General features: G+C 45.2%; 1 protein-coding gene and 1 long non-coding RNA gene across 2 annotated transcripts in view; both read right to left on the bottom strand.

The window, feature by feature from the left end:
* Nucleotides 1–2,896: 2,896 nt before the first annotated feature.
* LOC311590636 lies at nt 2,897–10,739 on the bottom strand. The gene is made up of 2 exons (XR_014776940.1): nt 7,973–10,739; nt 2,897–4,399 (listed from the first exon to the last, which is right to left on the bottom strand). It is a non-coding gene; the product is annotated as an uncharacterized lncRNA (long non-coding RNA).
* An 8,191-nt stretch (nt 10,740–18,930) lies between these two features.
* The window catches only part of LOC311590233 (uncharacterized protein), a gene marked incomplete at its 5' end in the record, with an annotated part of 618,389 nt that continues 612,304 nt past the window's right edge, over nt 18,931–25,015 (bottom strand). Inside the window, 2 exons of the mRNA XM_084769100.1 lie at nt 18,931–19,510; nt 21,683–21,873. The remainder of the gene's footprint in view (nt 19,511–21,682; nt 21,874–25,015) is intronic.

The raw sequence follows: 25,015 nt of genomic DNA, 5'->3' as shown, positions 1-25,015 counted from the left end.
AAATAATAGAAAAGGCAGGGCGGTGGTGGCGCACGCCTTTAACCTCAGCACTTGGGAGGCAGAGGCAGGTGGATTGCTGTGAGTTTGAGGCCAGCCTGGTCTACAAAGTGAGTCCAGGACAGCCAAGGCTACGCAGAGAAACCCTGTCTCAAAAAAAAAATAATAATAAAGTAAAGAAAGAAGAATGCCCATGCCAACAGTGGTGGGAAAGGTGAGGCAAGAGAATGGCAAACAAAAAGAGAATCAGCCAGGTGTGGTGGCGCATGCCTTTAGTCCCAGCACTTGGGAGACTGGGGGGGGGGGGGGACTGTGAGTTCGAGGCCATCCTGGTACACAGAGCGAGTTCCAGGACAGCAGGAGCTTCTTCTGTTACATGAAGAAACCTTGTCTCAGAAAACAAACAAACAAAACAAAACAAAAACAAAAAGAGAATCATTTTTCTAAATCCAGGCAGGCTGGAAGAACTTCAGAACATGTGACCCTGTCCCTCCCCCCCCCCCACTCCACAGCGTTTATCATCGCCCCAGGTAATCCTGATGAGGATCCACCCAGAGGGCCCCTCAGGCGCTTTGGTTTTTCCAGGCACCGATTTATCTCCCTTTTGCTTTAGGGTATTGTAACACACTGTCTTTCATCTTCACACTCAGGCCTGACCCAGCAGCTGCTCCACCCCCTAGCCTTTACCCTCACCTCCCAAAGTCAGTGGCCCCTGGGATGCTCTGCAAAGTCAGAAATTCTAAAATAATTTTGTTTCCCAAGGAGAGCTCAGGGTATCCTGCCTGTCTGTCTGTCTGTCTGTCTGTCTGTCTCTCTCTCTCTCTCTCTCTCTCTCTCTCTCTCTCTCTTTCTGTCTCTGTCCCTTTCTGTCTCGAAAAACCAAAAAAAGGGAAAACAAACAAACAAACAAAAACAAAAACACCCCCCCCCAAAAAAAAACCACAACCAATCAAACTGCAGAACTGCTGATCCCAGTCCCAATGGATACATCTACAAAACTCTCCCCGACCTATGGCTCATGGAATAGTACAGAAGAGGGAGGGAGAAATGTAAAAGCCAAAGAATTGGGGGAGGGGGTTGCTGTGAGACTGTCTCTCCTAGAAATGGAACCAATAACGTCTAAACAATATGACTTGCTCAAGATGAGCTGGTCAAGGCCGATAGGGGTGGTCACACAAAGCCAGTGGGGGCACAGCTTCACCCTACACAGAGAACTGCAGGCAGCCGAGGAGCTCAGGGAGCTGTAGGAAGTCTTCCCCAGGGAAGAGTGTATGAACTGGTTATCCAATACCTAGGGGTCGGCCCTGAAAACATACATATGAGTAACATTATACAGACTGAACGGGTTATGTTTAGGAATATGTGTGTGTGTGTGATTGTGTGTGTATGCAAATATAGATTTACACACATGTAACAACGTGTAATGAGAAAAATAGGCCATTAATTTGAAAGGGAGCAGGAAGAGGTATATGGAAAGGTTTGGAGGGAGGAAATGGATGATTCGGTCATAACGTCAAACAATAACAGAAAGTTGTACATGTGCCAAGCAAGACACGTAGTCTACCAAGCAGGGCAGAGGCAGGGCCAGCTCTCAGCATCTTCTCCTAGAGATGCTGGTGTGGGGCTAATCTATGGCATCTTCCTTGGTGCCTTATATATCGGATTGTAAGCCTGGCCTTTAACAGCTGAGCCATCTCAAGCCAATCCTTGCTCCCTTCTATGACTACACTCTAATGCTTATGTTTTTGTATATTGACACCATAAAGTCAAATATTGCTCACACTTTTTTTTTTTAGCCCCTCCACTTGTTTACGGTTTGAACTCACAACTTGATTTGCCCAATAGAATATGATGGAAGAGGAACTTGGCCAATAGAAGTTTCCCTTTAATTGAACAGGATTCTAGCCTGTAATAGTGCTTTGAGATGCCAACACCACAGGCAACATTCATGCGGAGAAGCATGGCTTTCTGTTTGACCAGTCAAGTAGCTCGCAACCATTACCAATGTCTCCCTGTGCTTTGTATCAGAGATCATTCTGGAAGGCTCACAACAGGTGGATCCAGAGAACTAGACCCTGAGATTGCACTAGTAACAGAAGGATTGCCCAGGCAACTCTAATCAGCATGACCATGAGAAATGAAAAAAATGGTTGTTGTTTGGGCAATCAAATCTTCTAGTGTTTTATTAGGCAGCAACATAAACATTCTCAATCAAGGGATATAACAAGCAACCTTTGCCCTCTAGCCATGATGTTAGAGTCTGGAGTCCTACTAGGTACGTGAGTGTGAATAAACTAAAGATGTATTATAAATTCATGTCCTGAAAGCTGTGGATAACATCTAGAGTAGACACACACATATACACACACTCACACAAATACACCACACACATACACACACAAATACATAAACCCATTCTTATCCTCTTCCTCTCTCTCATACACACACATACACACACACACACACACACACACACACACAGATAGACAGATAGATAGACAGACAGACAGACAGACATATACCAAACAAGAAAAACCCTGCAGGGATATGGTGGTCTGTGCCTGTGATTCCCACGCAGAGGCTGGAGAGGATTGCCATGAATTCAAAGCTAGTCTGGAGTACAGAGAGGGTACCAACCTGCGGATCACAGTAAGACCCTGTCTCAAACAAACAAGCAAGTCAACAAAAACCACAGACAGCTGGGGCCATAGTAGTATTACAGGCATAACTCAAGAGGTAGGTGGAGTGAAGTGGACCTCTGTGTTCCAGGACAGTCAGGGCTACTCTGAGAGTCTTGAATACAAGCAAACTGTAGCAACAGCCCCCACATAAGAATAGCAAAAAGAAACAGGTGTTTCTTTCCATTTTATTTTATTTTATTTTATTTTTAAGATGCATGTATTATTGTGTGTGTGTGTGTGTGTGTGTGTGTGTGTGTGTGTGTGTGTGTGTACATGCCATGGATCCCTTGAGGAGGAGGTCAGGGATTGGTTTTGTGAAGCTGGGACTCCGTCTCTCTGTCTCTGTTTCTGTCTCTGTCTCTCTCTCCCTCCCCTGCCCCGCCCCCCCATCTCCCTCTCCCTCTCTCTCTGTTTTGGTTTTCCGAGACAGAGTTTCTCTATGTAGCCTTGGCTGTCCTGGACTGGATTTGTAGACCAGGCTGGCCTCCAACTCAGAGAGATCCGCCTACCTCTGGGATTACAGGTGCCACCACGCCCAGCTCGAAGTTGGGTCTCTTCTATGAAGTCTGTTCCCAGGATGCAACGCAGACCCCTAGGCCTGTGTGGCAAGCTCCTTTACCCACTGAGCGGGCTATTCCCCACCCCGAACCCCCACACCCGCCTCCTCATCCATTTCGGGCTTTAAAATAACTGTATTTGGTAGCTTTTCTTCCTCCAAACCTTCCAAGCAAAGAAACTTCCAACTCATATGTTGAAAGATATGATGTTTGTATCAATTTTAGAATGGAAAAAAAATCACAGGGAAAGAATATTCGTGCATTTACAGGTGCAAAACTGATTCATGAAGTTTATGTGACCTTTTTTTTTCCCTTTTTTTATCCCAATAAATAAGTCCCCAAAGAGAAGTGCAGGCATCATCTTTAACAAAAGTAATCAAATAAAGCCAGAAAAATGTAGCCCCAAACCACACAGACAAGACTGATAGAAGTTATTATTTCAAACACACAGCTCTCCAATCTTGTCTCCTTGGAAGAGAAAGCAAAGCCCGGGCACTCATCGATCGCATCCTCCAGTGGCCTCCTTCCCTGGCAGGATCTTTCCGCTTCCTTGAGGAAGGAGGGGGGAGCAGAGGGGTGGCGGGGGTTGGGGGGGGGAGGGGGAGGGCACGGAGTTTTCTATGTGGCCTCGTGGTACAAGTGACCATGGCTGCAGAGGAGAAGAAAAGCCCATGAAGCTGAAAAATTTTGCAAAGAGAAAACAACTGTCCCGCAGACCGCAGTAAATAAAATAACAGCGGTGCGGCGATTTGCAAGCATGTAACGCGCTTTTGTGCGGGGCTGTTCCTGCGGGCCTCGAGGGTTTCTGTGTGCCTTCTCCGCAGGATCTCTGCGACTGGCCTACAGCACAAAGGCCGAGCCTGCGCCCCTCCTCCAGCGGCTCACCCCCAATCTTGCCCATGCTGAGGAGGTCTAACAGCGCACTGAAGACTTTCAGTGGGGTGCAGGGCAGTGCAATTTAGGATTTCTGCAGTACGGGGTGGATTTTCAAGCCTGGCAGACAGGGGCCAGATTTAAAAATAGCCTTTACTCACCCGATTAACCCCTTCCTCGCTGAGCTGCTCTTTGCTATTGCTTGCTCTGAACAGTGGAAGACCCAGCTTGGAGATCAGCTGAATAAACGTCACGATTCGTTGCCAAAAGAGCTATTTATATTATCGAGGTCTTTTATGGCAGAGTTGAAGGTGGAAGGGAACGGGGTTAGAGAGCAGGGGAGAGGTGATGACCGAAGACGAGAACAGAGAGAGGTCCTGGTTAAAGGAGAGAAGGAAGCATCGCCCTCACACGGGGACTAAGATGAGTCTGTGATTACTTTAATGACCGTGAAACTTGAGTATTCAAAGAAATAAATGAAGCTATGTAATCACCTTCTAAGGCCTATCAAAGGCCGGTGAAAGCACTATGGGAGGGGCCGGTTATATACCAGCATGTATGTCTCACAGGGCTCTGCAGGCCAAAGAAAGCAAGGGCTCGCCTTCAGGGGGAGAGGAAGTCATAGTTCAACCCTAAAAGGAAGGCCTTATCTAAAGCAGGGAAAGGCAGCCCGACCTACTGAGCTCTTTTGGGCATTTTGGCCAGGAAAGTTCTGGTGTTCCGGGTTTCTGAGAGTTCTGCAGCGTAAGTCAAATTTCAGACCTGCACAGAGGACGGGCACACACCATCCAGCACGTGCCTGTAGACTTTGATTTTTAAATAAAAACACACGACCCAATCAAAAGACAAACTTCGGATTATCTTAATGTGATGCTATTTTAATATTTCTATCTCTTTTTCTGTTTGTAAATGTGATATTGTAAAAGAACGCAAACCGCTGGCGTGGTTGCGCGCAAACACTCCGGAGGCAAAGGCAGGCAGATCGAAGTGAGTTCGAGGCCAGCCTGGTCTACAAAGCCAGTCCAAGACATCCAGGGCTGCACAGTGAAATCTTGTCTTGAAAAACAAAAAACCAACGACAAAAAACCAACCAACAAACAAAAAGAGGACAGCCATTTTGACATCTTACAGTTTAAAAAGTGACTTGGGTTTTTATGACCTCTGGCGCGAACCACAGTACTGTGATGGTTTGAAGTTCTGAGTGTGTTGCATCCGGATGCTGGCCACCAGGTTTCTGGAGGGTTCTGTTTGTTTTCTCTTTCCCTTTCACAGAGCCCGTGGATGCTCATCCATAGGTGGGTGTGGTCCTGACAGGATGAGGCCAGAAGCTGGCACAATGGGACATGCTGTGTGAAAAAGAGCCTTTCTAGGAAAATGACAGGATGAGTAAGGAGTGACACACACCTGAACACGCATAGGCTGAAGGGTTGCACAGAGTGGGGCAAGGGCAGTCTGGTCAACATTATGAGTCCAGGGCAGTCTGGTCGATGTTATGAATTCCAGGACAGCCAGGGCCACCATGCCTGTGCCCCCACCCCCACCCCCCCTCTCTCACACACACAAAGAAAGAAAAAATAAAAGGGGTTAAGAATTTATTGTTGTAGGGCATGGTGGCACATGCCTTTAATCCCAGGCTCAGGAGCTCCAGGCAGGCAGATCTCTGTAAGTTCGAGGCCAGCTTGGTCTATAAGGCAAGTCTAGGACAGCCAGGACTACAAGAAAAACCCAGTCTTAGAAAACAGGGGTGGTGTGTGTGTGTGTGTGTGTGTGTGTGTGTGTGTGTGTGTGTGTGTGTGTGTTAAGAATTTATTGTTAAAAGCTGGGTGGTAGCGGCACCCACCTTTAATGCCAGCACTTAGGAGGCAGAGGCAGGTGGATCTCTGAGTTTGAGACCACTACAGAGTGAGTTCCAGGACAGCCAAGGCTACACAGAGAAACCCTGTGTCACACACACCCTTACACACACACCCATAAACAGACACACACACCAAAAACAAAACAAACAAACAAAAAAAAAAACTGCAGTGTTACAATAAGTTAATACTTGAAGCATGAGTTTTCTGTTCTAAATCCCACACTACCTTTGGTGGGGTTCTTGGGTTTTTGGGTGGGTGGGGAATTTCCAGACAGGGTTTCTCTGTGTAATAATAGCCCCTGGCTGTCATGGAACTCTCTTTGTAGACCAGGTTGGCCTCAGACTCATAGCAATCCACCTGCCTCTGTCTCCCAAGTGCTGGCATAAAGGTGTGTGCCACCATACCGGGCCTCCATACTATGGAATATTTTAATAAGGATTTCTAATTTAACTTAATCAACAAAACACTAGAGTAAAGAGTAGAGGTTGCCTTCACACATTTGTTTAGCTTGGTGGTGACATATCTGATAACATGCTTCTATATGAGTTAACGAATAGCATTAACTAACAAGAAAAAGGAAAAAAGCCAGGTGCAGTGGCGTACGCCTGCAATCCCAGCACTCTGGAGGCAGAGGCAGGTGGACCTCTGTGAGTTCAAGGCCAGCCTGTTCTACAAAGTGAGTTCAGGACAGCCAAGTCTACACAGAGAAACCCTATCTTGAAAAGCCAAACCAAACCAAAACAAAACAAAGAATAAAGACTTCAAAGTGGTATTTTTTGTTTTTTTTTTTTATGTTAAAGATTTAAAAGTTGTAATCTGCCTCTACTGTTTATTTTCCATTGCTGACTAACATGAATTCTCTTACTTTTTAGTTTTATTATATTGCACTGTTATTTAGATGCTATATCTTGATTTCTTTCTTTCATTCTTCTTTTATTTGTTTTGCGTTTTGAACAGGATTTTTTTTTTTCTTTTTTGAGACAGGGTTTCTCTGTATAGGTTCTACTGTCCTGGACTTGCTTTGTAGACCAGGCTGACCTTGAACTCACAGCAATCCGCCTGCCTCTGCCTCCCGAGTGCTGGGATTAAAGGCATGAGCTGCAGCTGCTGCCGCCACCACCCAGCATAACTGTCTTTTTACAAAATAGATTTACATATGTCATGTGTATGATTGTTTGCTTGCATGAATATATGTGTACCCATATGAGTTCCCGGTGTCCATGGAGCCAGCAGAGGGCATCCAATCCCAGAAACTTATATTTCGGATGTTTGTGAGCCCCCCGTGTGAATTCTGACAAGTGAGCCTCAGTCCTCTGCAAGAGCAGCCAGTGCTCCTAACCACTGAGGCACCTTTCCAGCACGTCCCCCTACCTTAGAACTTAACACCACACAACCAAAACAGAAACAGGGCTGGAGATGACTCTCAACCATCCGAATCTCCTGTTCCAGAGAACCCGACACCCTCTTCTGGCCTCCATGGGCACGAGGCGTGACTTTACACAGACATACATGCAGGCAAAACACCAATACACACTGAAAGTAAAACACTTTTTATAGAAAAGAACTGTAAAAGCAACAAACAGCTAGGCCAAGTAAACACCCTGTTACCATTTGGAGGACAGAGAAAATCCAGAGTAATTCAGACCAAGCAGTTTCTAGAAAATTCCAGTTCAAAACACGTTTGGAAACAGTGTGCATGGATCTCAGATGCCCCATGTCAGTCTGTCAAACAAGCAGACAAAACTGCCACAGGTTTTAGAAGCACAAATGGCCTTCCAAGAATCCTTTGCTTTTTGGATACCTGCAAGCACCCCCAAAATTACTGGCTTGTCACCTGCAAGAACCCCCCAAATGACCGGCTTGCCTCTGTCTGCCAGAGCATCACCTGACCCCTAGCTCTGAGTAGTAAATAAAACACAGCCAGAAATATAGTTTTCCATTCCCTGTTGGAAGACCTGGGAGGGCTGATGACAGACAAGTATAGAGTAGATGTCACAATGTCACACACCTGCTCTGGTTGTCAAGAGAAACTGTGACCGAAGGAGCAGCATCTTTTCAGCTTCTTGTTAAGCAGTTGTGAACAAACTCCAGTGTGCTTTTTTATGAGGCTGGGCCTGCTCTGCAAACGAAAGTTAGACAGAGAGTCCTTTGTTCTTCCCTCCAGCAAGTGTAATGTCTTCCTTTTTTTTTTGTTTTTGTTTTGTTTGGTTGGTTTTGGTTTTTCAAGACAGGGTCTCTCCGTGTAGCCTTGGCTATCCCGGACTTGCTTTGTAGACCAGGCTGGCCTGGAACTCACAGCGATCTGCCTGCCTCTGCCTCCCAAGAGTGCTGGGATTAAAGGTGTGTGCCACCACTGCCTGGATATGTTTTCCTTTTTCACAGGTAAAGTATGCCCAGCTTTTGGGTTGGGTAGAAGAGTCATTGGCAGAGATGCTGCAGTCTTTTCCCCCAGCTGTTTAATAACAAAGCATATACATGATTTATGTTGCTATGGTAAACATCATGATCAAAAGCAACTTTGGAGGAAAGAGTTTATTCCGTCTTACAGCTTACAGTCCATCAATAGGGCAGTGGGCAGGAGTTCAGTGCAGGAACCTGGAGGCAGGAGCTGAAGTTGAAGGCATGGAGTAATGCTGCTTACTGGCTTGCTCTCCATAGCTTACTCACTTGCCTTTTTGATGGGGGGGAGTGTGCCAGACAGGGCTTTGAGACAGGGCTTCTCTGTGTAGTCTTGGCTGCTCTGGATTCATTCTGTAGACCAGGCTGGCCTCGAACTCACAGAGATCATCCTGCCTCTGCCTCCCGAGTGTTCAGATTAAAGGCATGTGCCACCACGTTTGGCTGGACAGTTAGTTCCCTCTTTCCACTGATAACCTTACATTATGTATGTTTCCCAACATGTCACAGTACTGGTCTTACAAGGGGACTTTAAAGGACATCTGCTAAAACACACAGGCCAGAATAATCTGCAGCAGAAAACTGAGTCGGCTTGGTTTTTGCCCAGGTTTCCTTTTCTTCTTTTCTTCTTTTCCAGTACTGGACATTGAACCTTGCTGTACACTAGGCGAGCACTCTCCCACTCACCCGTACCCTCAGCCTTTCACATACTTATTCTGAGACATGAGCTTGCTAAGTTACTTTGCTAAATGCCTCCTACCTCAGCCTCCTGCACAGTTAGGATTACTGCTGTACTGCATTACCTGGCCTTTCTTTCTTTCTCACTCTCCCTCTCTCTCCCTCTCTTTCTCCCTTACTCCCTCCTTTCCTTCCTTTCTTCTCTTCTTCATTTGTTTGGTTGGTTGGTTTTTGTTTGTTTGTTTTTGTTTTTTGAGACAGGGTTTCTCTGTGTAGCCTTGGTTGGTCTGGACTCTCTTCATAGACCAGGCTGGTCTTGAACTCACAGTGATCAGCCTGCCTCTGCCTCCCGATTGCTGGGATTAAAGGCGTGCATCACCACACCTGGCCCTAGTATATATATTTTAGATACACACAAAAATATTCATAAAGATGCCTTGCCATGCAATGCAATTGGTAGACTGCTTGCTCGGCTTGAGAAGTAGACCTTTTTGAAATCAGGTCCTGAGAGCGATTCTCCTGGCATAGTCAGCAGGATTTCAGCAGACCAGCAATTCCACCAAAGTTGCTGCTGGAACCTGGAAGAGCAGCTGGAAGGAGCAGTCTTTCTATGAGCGTCTTGAAGTGGAGTGATGTACAGCCAAACAATATCAAGACCCAAAAAGCACCAGCCTCCTGTTGTGGGCTCATATATACATACACACATACATACATACATACATACATACATACACACACACACACACACATACATATATAAACATACATATATCCTCTCAGAGTCTGTACTAAGATGTGTTTCAGTTGGCAAAAACCAAGCCCCCACATAAGGTGGTTCAACCTCCAAGTGGATAAACATCACCTGCTCTCTCACAAGTCTGTTCCCCATCCCACACTTGGGATCAAAGCAAACACATCTTTACATCTACTACAGGGATGACTCTGAGGAAACAGTGTCTTCCAGACCCAACAGGACTGATGTACAAATGAACTCCCAGGGACTGGCAGCATGCACAGGGCCTGCACAGGGTCAAGCTGGAGTGGTCCTAATGCTGAGAGGCAGATGTGGACATAGGCTCCTACCCCGACTCACAAGGCTATCTGCACTTGACAGCTATTTGCAAAGGAAAAATTAGTTTTCTACAATGGAGTCTCCCTAGGTGAATAAGCCATACCTTAGGGCAGGCCTCAAGCCCAGCAGTACTTGGCCAACACAAAATTACCTCAATGGTGTTTTTGTATACTTTTTTTTTCTTATTGGTCTTTTGCTTGTATATTTTGGTTCCTATTTTTGTAGATTTTGTGTTGTGTATGTGTGAATTTCTTGAGTTTTTGTTTTGTTTTGTTTGAGTTTTTGTTTCCTTGGTTGTATTTTTAAGGAAAGAGAGAGAACGAGTGTGGAATTGGGCTGTTGAAGATGTGGAAAAGAAGGTCTGGGGGAAGTTAGGGAAGGAAAAAAGTGTGACTAGAATATATCGTATGAAACGAGTTTTTCAGCTGGGGGGGGCGGTAGAGGAAAGAGACAGGGAGAGAGAGAGGTCTCAGGCTAGTGAGGTGTCTCTCAGTGGGTAAAGACAATTGCTGCCAAGGCTGTCTAGTTGATTGCCATCCCTGGGACCCAGTGGAGGAAGAAGAGAACAAAGCTGTTCTCTGACTTCCGCATGTGCAGTGGCACTGCCCCAAATAAATGTAATTTAAAAAAAAAAATCTCCCCTGAAACAAAAGTCCCTCTCCACCTCAGCAACCATCAATAGAGAAGACAGTGATGAAAAGATAAAAGCACCCCACTCACGGGTAGGAAAACAGGCCTACAAATCTCCATATCTAAGTTAGAATAAAGTATGAGTTTAAGAACAACAACAACAAAAAAATCTCTTAACTCTGTATTGAAACAGCTTAATATATCCCAACTCAGCTTCCAAGGACAAAATCACCTCAGTTTTGTTTGCCAAGCCAAGGATGTCACAGCACGTCTATGTTTCTCATAACGACACTTGTCTTCTTGCCTATAACCTAAGTACTCCATGCAACAGGTAAGTCTTCAGGGTTGACAGTTACACTGTCATACAGACAGGGTCCCAGTCATCTTCAGAAGGAACACAGGAGTGGGCAGCCCGCTCAGCATGCGACACCACGTTTTGGCTCCTGCAATGAGATGCTGCAGCTGACAGGTGGCGGGTATCACAGGCCTCTGCCACTGGCCAAACAGGGCCCTGTCTTACAACAGACACACTTTAAGACGACCCTCTGCCACTGTCACGGCTCTTCTAGAAACAGGAGCATGCAGAGGGGCTTGTGGAAGGCTAGCTGGCTCTATGGAGAAGCTCACCTGGAAGCTGAGATTCCCCTTAGTGAGATCTGAAAACAAAGGCTGTTCACTTAGTCAACATGATGAGAGCGCAAAAGTGGTGTGTAGTAGAGGCCGAGGGGCACATACCCTGGTGTGTGTGTGTGTGTGTGTGTGTGTGTGTGTGTGTGTGTGTGTGTGTGTGTGTGTATGTATGGGGGCGGGCAGCACAGAACTATCTTTTGTTGAGACTGCAGGCCACATGCAATATTTTTTGTTTGTTTGTTTTATGAAACAAGGTTTCTCTGTGTAGCCTTGGCTATTCTGGACTCACTTTCTAGACCAGGCTGGCTTTGAACTCACAAAGATCCATCTGCCTCTGCCTCCCAAGTGCTGAGATTACAGGCGTGTGCCACTATGCCTGGCTCCTTTTTGTTTTTTTTAAGACAGGGTTTCTCTGGGTAGCCTTGGCTGTCCTGGACTTGCTTTGTAGGCCGGGCTGGCCTTGAACTCAGAGAGATCCTCCTGCCTCTGCCTCCCAAGTGCTGGGATTGGCCATATGTGATTTATACGCCATTGGTAGTGAAACTGATTGGAATTAGCAGTTTAATTGCTGAAGGCATGGAACTGTTTTAATGGACAAGCTCCATGCCAGTCTCTTAGTGTTGCCATGACTCTGAAGCAGAGAGCATATGAGACTGAGAGTGCACTGAGTTAGTCATACCCAAGAAGTGTGTGTGTGTGTGTGTGTGTCTGTGTGTTCATTTATTTGGCAGGTTCTCTTAGGCAGCCCTGGAACCCACAGAGATCTGCCTGCTTCTGCCTCCTGAATGTGTGCATCACCACACATAGCCAAGAATAAAATCCACGGAGCCTCATGTTTCCCACCATGCTGTGTGTTGGCACCGCAGTGCCTTCTCCACGTGTCCACAGGAAGCATCTCTCTCCTGTCAGTGAATTAGCAGGACCTGCATCTCCCAGGCTTTCCCCAAATTCCAGACAGACATCTCTTACCTCCCAACAAATAGAACAGGCAGATCCTGTTTGACAAAGAGGAAATCTCACTACAGTCACTGGATGATCTAGCTGAGAATAAGAATCCTTTCGAGAGGTGGGCATGGTAGCATACTCCTGGGAGCACAGCACTCAGGAAGAGGAGGGAGGAGGGAGGAGGGAGGAGGGAGGAGGGAGGAGGGAGGAGGGGCGCAGGTCCAAAGCTGGTTTCGAGTTCAAGGCCAGCCTTAGCTCACTGCGACCCTGTCACAAATAAACAGAAAGCAGGCAGACACTTTTTTTTTTTAGCTTTTCTCCGTATTTTCTCTGTGACTGACAAGTTCTGACACCACCAATAAAGATATGTAGACAATGACTTCCTGGGCCCTGAATTCCAGGTGTTACTGGTTAGAAACATGGATTCCTGGGAAGGAACTGGATGGGAGGGGGGTGGGGAAAAGGAAGGAGGGGTTCAAACGTAAAAGTTTGGTGGGGGAGAGAGAATTTGAATCAGTGGGTGGATGGGCGTGCTATCCCTGGGACAAGCTAGAAATCTAGGGCAGTGGGAACTCTCAGGAATCTATGAGGGTGACCCTAACTAAGACTCTTAGCACTGGGGCAGGGTCGGGGAGGGGGGAGAAACACAGAACACGAAATGGCCACCTCCTGTAACCAGGCTTCTAGACTTCTCATGGAGAGATGGCGACACCAACCCAGGCACAAAACCTTCAACCCAAATTTTTTCCTGTCTATAAGAGGTGCAGGGAGTTGGGTGCGGTGGTGCTCGCCTGTAATCCTAGCATTCAGGGAGGCAGAGGCAGGGGGATCTTTGTGAGTTGGAGGCCAGCCTGGTCTACAAAGTGAGTCCAGAACAGCCAGGGGTATTACACAGAGAAACCCCCTTCTGGGAGGAAAAAAAAAGAAAGAGAAAGAAGAAGAAGGAGAAGGAGGAGGAGGAGGAGGAGGAAGAAGAAGAAAAGAAGAAGAAGAAGAAGAAGAAGAAGAAGAAGAAGAAGAAGAAGAAGAAGAAGCAGCAGCAGCTTTTTCTGTCCTGCAGTGGACACAAAGTTGTCCTCTGACCTCCACATACACATCACACACAATAATAATAAAATACATTTAAAGAACCACAGGGTGACAGCTGGACATTGCAGTCCCTGTCTATAATTCTAGTATTCAGGAGGTGGAGGCAGAAGAACCATGAGTTGAATTCAAGGCCAACTTTGGCTGTATGGTGTATTCAAGTCCAATCTGGTACCTATGAGACCTTTACAGGCACCTTTCAGTCAGGTGACAAAACTGTGAGAGCTCAAAGCATGCAGCTTCTATTTCCAGGGCACGGGACAAGGGGAGGAGGCAGTATTACAGTTAAAAGGAAAGATGCCACACATGCAGCCTTCAAAGATACGAACGGTAAAAACAAGAGCAAAGTCCCAAAATGATAAGACCAACAGCAAAGAATGAAATTGACCTCTCTGTATCATGAGTTCTCTGTTCGACAGTCCCCCTGAAAGACTGCAGAGCATGAGCATATGTGTAATAAAGTCTTATTACTTACTTATTTGAGACATGGTCTCACTGTGTACTGGCTGGCTGGCCCCAACCCTACACAAAGACATATACGCACCCAGAGAAAGCTTGGAGAGGGAGACATGGTCCTCCAGGGAAGAGCACACCAACTTTAATCCCAGCATTTGGGAGGCAGAGGCTGGTGGATTGCTGTGAGTTCAAAGCCAACCTGGTCTACAAATTGAGTCCAGGACAGCCACGGCTACACAGAGAAACCCTGACTCAAACAAAACAAAACAAAACAAAACAAAAAACAAAAACAAAAACAAAAAAACAAAAACAAAAACAAAATAAAGAAGGAAAGAAAAGAAAAAAAGAAAGAGCTAAATTAACACAAGCAAACAAAACCTATGACCCCTGTAGCATTTTGCAAGCAGGAGCATCCCTCTTTTATTTGATTTATTTAGACAGGGTCTACTATATAGCTCAGGTTGTCCTGAAATTGACCATCTGTAGAGCAGGCTGACCCTAAACCCCTACTATGTCCCAAGGGCTGGATTAAAGGCACAGGTCATCACATAGGGCACTGCAAATTTTTGAAAAAGCAAGGAATAAAAAAATGTAATAAATGGTTTTCTTTCTTCAATCTTGCTAAGATATTAAAAGATAATAGTCCATAAAAACTAAAGGACTGGGCACGGCTTAGTGGGTAGGGTGCTGACCTGTCAGGAATGAAGCTCTGGGTTTGGTTTGCAGCCCCTAATTAAACCAGAAGCCCGTGAAACAGACGGAAGGATCAACGTTTTGCATTCAAGAGTAGTAAAGTTTTTATATCTTCTAGACTTAAAAAAAAAAAAGTTGGGAGAGCAGATGGTAAAGAAGAAAGGAGAGATGACATAAGAGAAAGAGAAGAGAGGAGGAGGGGAGCGGGCATAATTAAATAAAGATTCTGTTGGGGGATGCACACTGGTAAGTCCCAGCAAAGAAAAGGAATTAATAAAGGTGGCCCTGGGGAGTACATAGGGAAACCCTGTGCTTAAATTTTTTTGTGTGTGTGTGCCAGGCAGTGGTGGCACACACCTTTAATCCCAGCACTTGGGAGGTAGAGGCAGGCAGATCTCTATGAGTTCAAGGCCAGTCTGGTCTACAAAGTGAGTCCAGGACAGCCAAGGCTACACAGAGAAGCCTTGTTTCGAAAAACCAAGAAAAAAAAAAAGACTTCTTTCAGTGAAATTTGCCAATTATGTTTACTATTGTACATAATTTCTTGCCCCCCTTCTTTTTTCTTTTCTTTTTTTTTTTTTTTCCTTTTTCAAGACAGGGTTTCTCTGTGTAGCTCTGGCCATCCTGGAACTCATTCTGTAGACCAGGTTGGCCTTGAACTCAGAGATCTATCTGCCTCTGCCTCCCCAGTGCTAGGAGTAAAGGCATGTGCTACCACTGCCCAGGGTTGTACATGATTTCTAATTAAATATTTTTATTGATTAACTGATTAAAATACCCTCTCACTGTATATCACTCCCTGGCCTGAAACTCAACTATATAAATGTTTTTGTGTGTTAACCACTCGAACTCTATAATCTATGCTGGGGGTCTGGTGCTCAGCTGACAGTGTACCTGTTTGACATGTGCACAGAAGCCCTGGTTCTAGCACTGCAAAAAGCAGGTGTGGTGACAAATGCCAGTATCCCAAAGCTTGAGAAGTAAAGGCAAAGGATTGGGAGTCCAAGGTCATCTTTTGTGAGTTCAAAGCCAACCTGGACTACATGAGACTCTGTCTAAAAATAACAATAAAAATTAATGATGATGATGATGATATTAATGATGATGATGATGCCCTAGTTAAGACAACTTGCTATCATAAGACAAGATTCATGTTGGGGTCTTCCTAGTGTCACTTTAGGGCTCAAACAAAACTAGAAGTCAAAAGGTATTCCAGAGCCAGCAAGATGGCTCTGTAAGTAAAGGTGATTGCTCCTAAGTCTAGCAATCTAAATTCAATTTCTGGGAAACAGTTCCTACAAGTTGTTCTCTCTCTCTCTCTCTCTCTCTCTCTCTCTCTCTCTCCTCTTTCTTTTCTTCTTTTTGGTTTTGGTTTTTTACCAGACAGGGTTTCTCTGTGTAGCCTTGGCTGTTCTGGACTTGCTTTGTAGACCAGGCTGGCCTCAAACTCACGGAGATCCACCTACCTCTGCCTCCCGAGTGCTGGGATTAAAGGCGTGTGCCTCCATGCACGGCTAAATTGTTCTCTAACTTTGCTATGCTCCACGGCATGAGTTTGCCCAAACACAGCTACCTTTAATATGAATGGAAAAAAAGTATTCTGTAAGTTATAGTACATTCCATAAAAACAAGCAACAATAAACTTTTGTTTTGTCTTGAGACAGGGCTTTGCTATGTAACTCGCCTGCTCTGGAGCTCACTGAATAGATGAGCCTTGCCTCGAACTCACAGAGATCTGCCTGCCCTCCACCTCCAGAGTGCTGGGATTCACGGAGTACACTACCATACCTAGTATTAACTATGAAAAATAAGATGCCAGGCAACAGACATGATATGGAAAAATGTAGTGTAGAAGTGTGGGAGAAGCCAGGTGGGGCTGGTGGCGCACGCCTTTAACCCCAGCACTCGGGAGGCAGAGGCAGGCGGATCTCTGTGAGTTCAAGGACAGCCTGGTCTACAAAGTGAGTCCAGGACAGCAAAGGCTACACAGAGTAACTATGACTCAAAACAAACAAACAAACAAACAAAAAGAAGTGTGGGAAAGTAGGAAACAGGGCGGAGCACCCCAGAGAAACAAACAGAGAGACAGAGACAGAGACAGCAAGAGAGAACAAGAGGGTAAGAGCACAAGAGAGAGAGAGAGCTGAGGTGGATTTGCTCTCTTTACATCCTAGGCAGGAGCACACACCTGGTGGTGGTTGGTCTGTGATGATGTCATAGGTTGCTAGGCAGCCTGGGGGCAGGTGTGTGAAGCTGCTTATAATTCATATTTAGCACCTGGACCCCATAAAAAAAGTAAATAATGGGTGTGTTTAATTGGGAAATTAGCTTTTGTAAGCTCTTATTCCTATCATTTCACCCCACATTTGAGTACAGGTAACCCCTTGACCTATCTGTCTACAGGTCCACAGTAGAAGGACATCATCCTGTTAGACCTATCCTGCGCTCGGGGACAGTGGCATCACTGGGACATGCTTAAGACAAAGAAATGTGTCATGAGTGCAAAGAGGGAACAGGGAACGCGCTCTTTATTAAGCTCCGAGTCCATCTATTTAAGATTAATCGCCGTTCTCTAAGTTAAGCTGTTGTCACGTCTAACTTTTCTCGAGGAGAAAATAATCTACACTTCCAACTAAATTATTCATGGTCCAGTTTGTTCTCAGAATACTATAATAGGCTTTGTGGAGATAAGTTTTATAATAGGGATTTAATGGAGTGAGAAGCCAAGTAAGTCCCAAGTCTTGGAGCAGGAAACGTGTGAACGTGTGTGTGTGTGTGTGTGTGTGTGTGTGTGTGTGTGTGTGTGTGTGTGTGTGTGTGTGTGTGTAGAGCACCCCCTCCCAGTCTGCACCCCCAAAGGATAGTCAGCCTTACTTAGAATGGACTTTTCCCAAGAGTCAGGAGGAAAGGTGTGGCAGCTGCTTCCTAGGAGGGGAAGGGCCTTTGCAATTGCAAAGGAGGATGAGGGGGAAGCTCAGCGGGGGTGGGGGGGGGAAGGGGGGTTGGGGGGGGAGTTGGGGGGAGGGTCAGGCGGAGCCCTTCTGTGCCTCTTCCAGAGAGTGGCCCAGGCCACTGCTCTCCCAGGAAAAGTGAAACTTGAGTGGTACGTTCTGAAAAAGGTGTGTGGGTGTGGGTGTGCATGCGCCCAAGGGGGGGAGGGGGGGCAGAATCACAAGGGGTTTATACTCAGCAGTCTGTCACCCCCAGGCTTTAGCTGGCTTAAACTGTTGACTACATGTAACTCTGCTGGGAGACAGTTTGTCATTTCTTTTCTTTCTTTCTTTTCTTTTCTTTCTTAGCTCTGTGTGATGTTACTTTCCTTATTTACAAATTTTATCTACTTTGTATCTAAGTGGAGGCTATTAGTCATTTGCTTTACAAAGTAGCAAGGGACGGATTCCCCACTGTCTGGATTTGTCCTGAGAAGGTGTCAAAAATCCCCCTGTAGGAAGTTTCAAAACAGGCATATACTTTACTACTTAACAATGCTACAGGTTCTTTGTTTATTAATGAATTGTGATAGCTTTCTTTCTTTTTTTCTTTCTTTCTTTTTTTTTTTTTTTTTTTGCCACAGGATAACCATGCTGTCTAGATTGTTGCAGCTCTGCCTATCTTATTTGCATATTTGCAGCAAAGTATATAGAAGAGTAACAGTGTTTGGTTTATTATTTACATAGAACTGATTTTAGACAGGTAAGGAATCTGAAAACACTCTAACTCTGGAAAGTGGAGCTCTTCGCTTTGCTCCAAGAGTTTTAACGATTTCTGGGGCTGACAGGGCCTCACTGGCCTTGTAAAGTGTTTATACTGTCCCCATAACGCTCAGCAAATGCTGTCGTCTCTGGCTAAATCCTTACTTAGGGTGCATGCTATGCCTCTGTGAGACAGGGTCAGGAGGTCAGAATTGATTTTGGAGGCCACCTGGAGAGTCTAGGCCATGAACTGACTCAAAAAATTTCTATCAGAGCCGGAATGGACCACCTCCCACGGTCAGATCTGGCCTGACACTCCAACCACAGGGCCAGCATGGCTTGGGCTCAGGGAGAGGGCAGAGTTGTCGACCCCATGAGCTGACCTCTTCAAACTTCAGGAGAATTTTTTTGGCAGTTACCACGGTGACTGGGTACTCTAAAGGCTTATCCTGCTTACTGAATGGAGGAGGAAAAAAATAGGAAAAAATATGTTAAAACTTACCTCACTGAGATGTGTATCACAGTTAATGGTTTTGTTTTTGTTTTGTTTGTTTGTTTGTTTTAAGAATGAAAAGGATGCCCTTGGCTTGTTTATATTTTGGATATTGATAAAGTCTTAAAAGATACTTTTCAAACCACAAAGCTTGATGTTTGAAGCAGATGCTGTTTTTATGTTTGTTCTGTGTCTTTCTTTTTCGCTTTTTCCCTTTTTTTTTTTTTTTTTTTTTGCCATATTGCTGACAACCTAAGATCGAGGCATGAGCAAACCTCTTAAACAGCACAACTGTCTTTGAAATCCTAATATCACCCTGCTTCTCTCAGAGAATAATCAGCTTTGAAATAAGACCCACCATAAATCCCACCTATTGGAGGCAATCTCTAAATAAACGTTTTTTGCTTAAAAAACAAGCTCAAGATACTTTTTCCCCTTGAGTGAAAATTCTCCATTGTGCCTCCCTTGAAATAATGAAATTGGGGGGGGAGGGGGAGCAAAAGACTTGTCATTACATACTTTATCTTGTAATAAATGACATCACAAAAATAATATATACATTAAAGACAACACTCGGGGCTGGAGAGATGGCCCAGCCAATTAAATTAAGACCACTGGCTGTTCTTTCAGAAGACCCAGGTTCAATTCCCAATACCCACATGGCAGCTCACACCTGTCTGTAACTGAAGTCCCAGGGCATCCAATGCTCTTTTCTGACCTCCGTGGGCACCAAGCATGCACATGGCACACAGTCATATTGTGCAGACAAGAGACCTAAACACATAAAAAAAAATTTTTTTAATTCTAAAAACACTTTACACGGAGTAAAATAATTTATTTTAGAGTAATAAATACTGAAGCTTAAAAGACCATCAAATGCTCTTTCATGATAATATCAAATACGATGCTGTCATAAAGTCCCAGACAAGGCAAATACTCACACAGTTAGTTTCAGTTTCTTAGATCAAAGGCACACATGTTAGGAAAACTACTGCTTGACTTTTGGTCACAGGTTGTAACACAGAGTTCCTGAAAATAGCTCCTGGACATAACATGAAATTATTATTATTATTATTATTATTATTATTATTATTATTATTATTATTATTTTAAAATTTTTTGGTTTTTCGAGACAGAGTTTCTCTGTAGCTTTGGCTGTCCTGGACTCACTTTGTAGACCAGGCTGTCCTAGAACTCACAGTGACCCACCTGCCTCTGCCTCTCAAGTGCTGTGATTACAGGCATATGTCACCATGCCCAGCTAAATGAAAATCTTAAGGTCTTATATATATATATTTTTTCATTTATTTTTTTAACATAGCTTAGAAGGCTAAGGATGAGACTCCCTGGCAGAGGGTCTGTTTGATGCTGGTAAGTCACTGGGATTGAGCCTCAAGCCTACAAAACATCAGTAATGATATATCAACCAGGAAACTGAACACCGATTTTTTTGTGAAATGAAATCATAGACTTTTAATGCTGTTGTTGCTTTGATCCACCCTTAGTTTTCTCACCTGGCACCTTATCTGAGGACTCTGGAGGGCCCGCCCTCCTCTACCTCTTGGGTACTTGATGTGTGCCTACTCACTTGTGCCAGTGTTTAGAGACATTCCTACATAAAGCACTGGAGGAAGGAGGGCTGACTGGCATTTAAAGAAGCACTGGTAGCTATCTAACAAAACAATGCCTTTGGTCTAAATATCATCTTTCTGCTAAAAGTGACAGCACCTTTGCTCCCACATCAAGGCCGTCCTCAGCTAGATCATGAGTTCAAGGCCAGCTTGGAATAGACGAGAGCCTATTTCACAAAATAAATAAAGAAGTAAATAGATATCATTTCACACTGATTCTAAATCTTCCCAAAAAGATGAATTACAGAAATGTAGCAACTGTCACGCCAAAAATGACACAGAAGTGACAGATAAGTATTCTAAGCTGATCTTGAATGCACATTCTGCTATGACCTGTTTTTTGTTGTTTTATAATCACCTCTGACTCCATGGAATAGAAGACACATAAATGTATGTATTTACTAAGTCGTGTGTGTGTGTGTGTGTGTGTGTGTGTGTGTGTGTTTAACTAAATTTCTCTATTCTATAGTCCCGAGTGTCCTGGAATGTAATACGCAGATCTGGAAGGCCTTCAACTCACAGACATCTGCCTGCCTCTTCCTTTCAAGGGCTGGGGCTAAAGGCATGTGCCATCACACCCGCCTAAATCATCTTTTTAAAAGGTTATCTGTCTTCATTTTGCTATGGGTTTTGCTTATAAGTTTGACACAAGGTTTTTTTCTGTGGACCAGGCTGGTCCTGGACTTAGAGATCTCCTCACCTTTGCCTCCCAGGCACTGAGATTAAAGGTGTGCGGGCCCCATGCTGGGCTGGTTGTTTTCTTTGAAACAGAGTCTCACAGTATGGCCCAGGCTTACCTCAGTCTTGATGTTCCCAGCCTCATCTTCTCTAGGGCTGGGACTACAGACATGTATCACTCCTTAATTCATCTTAATTTAATTTTTTTTGTTTTTTTTTCAAGACAGGGTTTCTCTGCATTATCTTGGTTGTCTTGGACTCCTTTGTAGACCAGGCTGGCCTCGAACTCACAGTCACCCACCTGCCTCTGCTTCCCAAGTGCTGGGATTAAAGGCATACACACCTCCATGCCTGGCTCAACTTAATTTTAAAAGGAAGAAGAAGAAGAAGAAGAAGAAGAAGAAGAAGAAGAAGAAGAAGAAGAAGAAGAAGAAGAAGAAGAAGAAGAAAAAAGCCTGGAATCGTTTTCTTGTCTTTTGCTCAGAGCAGCCCCAGAAGGAAATGGTTGCGCTAGAGCTCCAGTTGACCTTGCTATGTTACCAAACACTCGTCACCAGGCTCTTCCCAGGAGAATGTGCGTCTCCACTGTGTGAGTCACTAAAACCATGGTGCCACCCATTGTCTGAGATGAACTCACGTGGTTCTTCCAGCGCCTGGACCTCCTGGCAAGCTTCTCCCAGGGCCCAGGGCTGACAAAACAGGACGGTCAGGCAAATGGAAAATGAGGTCTTTCTTAGTTTTGCTAGAGATGTCTGAACTCCCCAACCAAAGCAACCAGCCAGATTCTCTTAAATGGGTCTGGAGCAGAATAAAGTATCTAGGTTCCATCTGAAAAAGAAAAGAAAAGAAAAGAAAAAAGTTAACATGTAAGTTCCTTATTCTCAAGACCTTGTAATTAGCTTATGGTTTGTAAGATTCTCCCTCCGAAGATGAAGCGTCACTTTTCATTCTTCCTTCTGGAATGACCTTGAACTTGCTATGTAGCCAAACATGACCCTGAACTTTAGGACCTCCTGCTCCTGCCTCTCCCGCGCTGGCTGGACCAGAGATGCAGCCAGAGGTCTTCCTGCGCTCCAGAACAGCATTTCACCAACTGAGCTAAGCCCCAGTCCTTGCTTTTTGGTTTTGTGCATAAACATTTATGCAACGCTACGGATATTTTATTTAGCAACTCATCAAGCTGAATGTTTTTGGATGGTGAAAATCCACCAAGTGTGCTGTAACACTTATGGGTAACACACAATAAAACCTACAGATAACCGTATAGTGGCAATGACTGAACTCCTGAGGAGGTCCCACTGGCTGGAATCCCACTTGGCCTCACTCGATGGCCCTCCCTGCCTGCCCAGCCTCCTCACTGAACAGGGAATAACAACTCACAACACCAGCAGACAGCTTAAGGCCGGGAGCTCTTCAAAGACCAGATGCAAAACCACTTAAGTTACGCTTCCTGGAAATAAACCTGAGCAGAGACCCCAGGTGTGAAATAACAAACTCCTAGGCCTTGAGAAGCTTCAGCCTTCTCAGGAAGGGCATTGTATGGGACACAGCAAGGTCACGTTGCTGATATAATTTCTCTAACTAATTTTCTTCCTTGAGTTGTTAAGGCCAATAATAAACATTGACCAATGAATTTTCTTTTAGTAGCCCAGTCTCCTCTCTGTTGGGTTTGTAATTAGATGTCAAGCTGCAGACTTCCTTAGCTATCTCCCCTAGCAGTGGCAGGAAAGACTGTCCAAATAGCCCATCCAAAACTGACTTCGCTGTGCTGCTGTGCTGCTTTACCGCTGCCCCATTTGACTCTAGTTTTGCTGTCTGTCCTCAGAACCGAAGAACCTTCAAAACTTTAGTTCGTGATTTAATTCTGAAAAATTTCCAAGGGGCCTCAGAGGAGAACTGGGTTAGAAAAGATGACTATTTGTTATTCCTTTTCTTCTTCCTCCTCCTCCTCCTCTTTCTCCTCTTCTTCCTCCTCCTCTTCCTCCTCCTCCTCTTCCTTCTCCTCTTCCTCTTCCTTCTCTTCCTCTACCTCCTCCTCCTCTTTCTCTTCCTCCCCCTCCTCCTTTCTCTTCCTTTTTTTCTGATAGGGTCTGATCTTTCCCAGGCTGGTCTAGAACTCACTATACAGGGGAGAGTGACCTTTAGTTTCTGGTTCACCTGCCTCCTCATCGCCCGCAGAGCTGAGACTGCAGGTGTGCACCACTAGACTCAGTGGGTCTGGGGCTCAGTTGGTGGAAGGCTTGCCTAGCGTGTAAAGGTCCTGCTTCAATCCTTCACTGCATAAAGCACACATGGTGGCACATGCCTGTATCCCAGCACTTGAGAGGTGGGGAGAGGAGGGTCAGCAGTCCAAGGTTATTCTCAGCTACATCATGAGTTCTAGGCCACCCTGCCTCCCAGGCAAATGGAAACAAGAACAGGAGTCCAGATCTGAACAGAGAGAAGTAGGCGGGGCCTTGTGGGGTGAGGGAGTGGGAATGTGCCTTCTGGTTTGTCCCTCATTAGGGACAAAGCCAGTGGAGAAAAGAGCTGATGGCCTGGCCCCATACCCTGCCCTCCTCAGAGATGATCCCCTTTTGTCCCTCTAGATATGATCATGGCCCTGTTATTCAAAGGGTCTTGGCATGGGCAAACTTAACTACTCAATTCCCAAACACCAACGCTGAAAAAGACCTCTCTCTGGCATCCTTCATAAGCCTTTATGATGTACTGATACCATACGCTATCTACATGTATCACACTGGTACCCTGCTCCACCCCCTTCCCTTCCTTCCCCTCCTTCCTCCAGCTAACTAGATCCCCCTTTTGCTTTCGTGTAATCTAAAACTACATTCCACATGACAGAAAATTGACAGTTTGTCTTTTTCCCTCCCCAGGACCCTTTCAGGTTCCCAATGAGATGGCTCAGTGGGAAAGGGTAACGGCTGCGCAGCCCTACCATCTGAGTTCAGTGCTCGGGACCCACATAGTGTTGGGGAGAATCGCTTCTTGCAGGTCATCTTCTGACCTCCAAGCCCACACTTCCACATAAGTAAATATGCACGGGAGTCTTGATACTGAAATTTAACTGCCTGGGTGGTGGTGGTGCCAACTTTAACGCCAGCACTCAGGGAGGCAGAGGCGGGCGGATCACTGTGAGTTCCAGGCCAGCCTGGTCTACAAAGTAAGTTTAGGACAGCCAAGGTTACACAGAGAAACCCTGTCTCAGAGAGAGAGAGAGAGAGAGAGAGAGAGAGAGAGAGAGAGAGAGGAAAAAAAAAAACCAAACAAACAAAAAACAAAAAAAGAAATTTACCTGCTTTTTTCTTTTTCTTTTCTTTTCCTTCCTTCTTTCTTTCTTTTTTCCTTTTTGGAGACAGGGCCTCATGTAAAAAGGTTGCTCTCTAGCACAATGTGGTTGAGGATGGCCTTGAACTCATGTTTTTCCTGTCTCCACCCTCTGAATGCTAAGATGATATGTGCATGACACCATGCTGGTTTGTGACAGGTGGGGACTGGAACCCAGGGCCTCCTGATGCTGGCTGGGCAGGTGCTCCACACCTGAGCCACATCTAAGCCCTTGACTACTTTGCTTATTGTTTGTTGTGGTGCAAGCAATTGAACACAGGGACTCTCACGTACCCAGTGAACACTCTGCACCAAACTCTATGGAGACTGAATTTTGAGGACAGAAAAGATGGATGAGGCCAGCATCTACCCAATCTACCTTCTCCCAAGACACTCTTGGCCACCATATCCCCAGTGCAAAAAGAGGGGGCAAAGGAAGATGAAGATAGCAACCCTAGGATCCTGGTTCTGGACAAACAATAGTCACCACGTTTACAAATAGAAAATAACAACAATGAAAAAAAATCCAAACAAATCAAAGACCTTGATGACTTCAGGGTCTCCCTCCACGTTTTTCCAAGGACACTGTAGGGAGGGTGATGCATCATTGAGGACCTAGAGATGATGGGTGAATGGAATTTAG

The sequence above is a fragment of the Acomys minous genome, assembly GCF_964271855.1.
Source record: "Acomys minous genome assembly, chromosome: 19".
Taxonomy (NCBI): domain Eukaryota; kingdom Metazoa; phylum Chordata; class Mammalia; order Rodentia; family Muridae; genus Acomys; species Acomys minous.
This window is presented reverse-complemented; position numbering and strand designations above follow the sequence as displayed.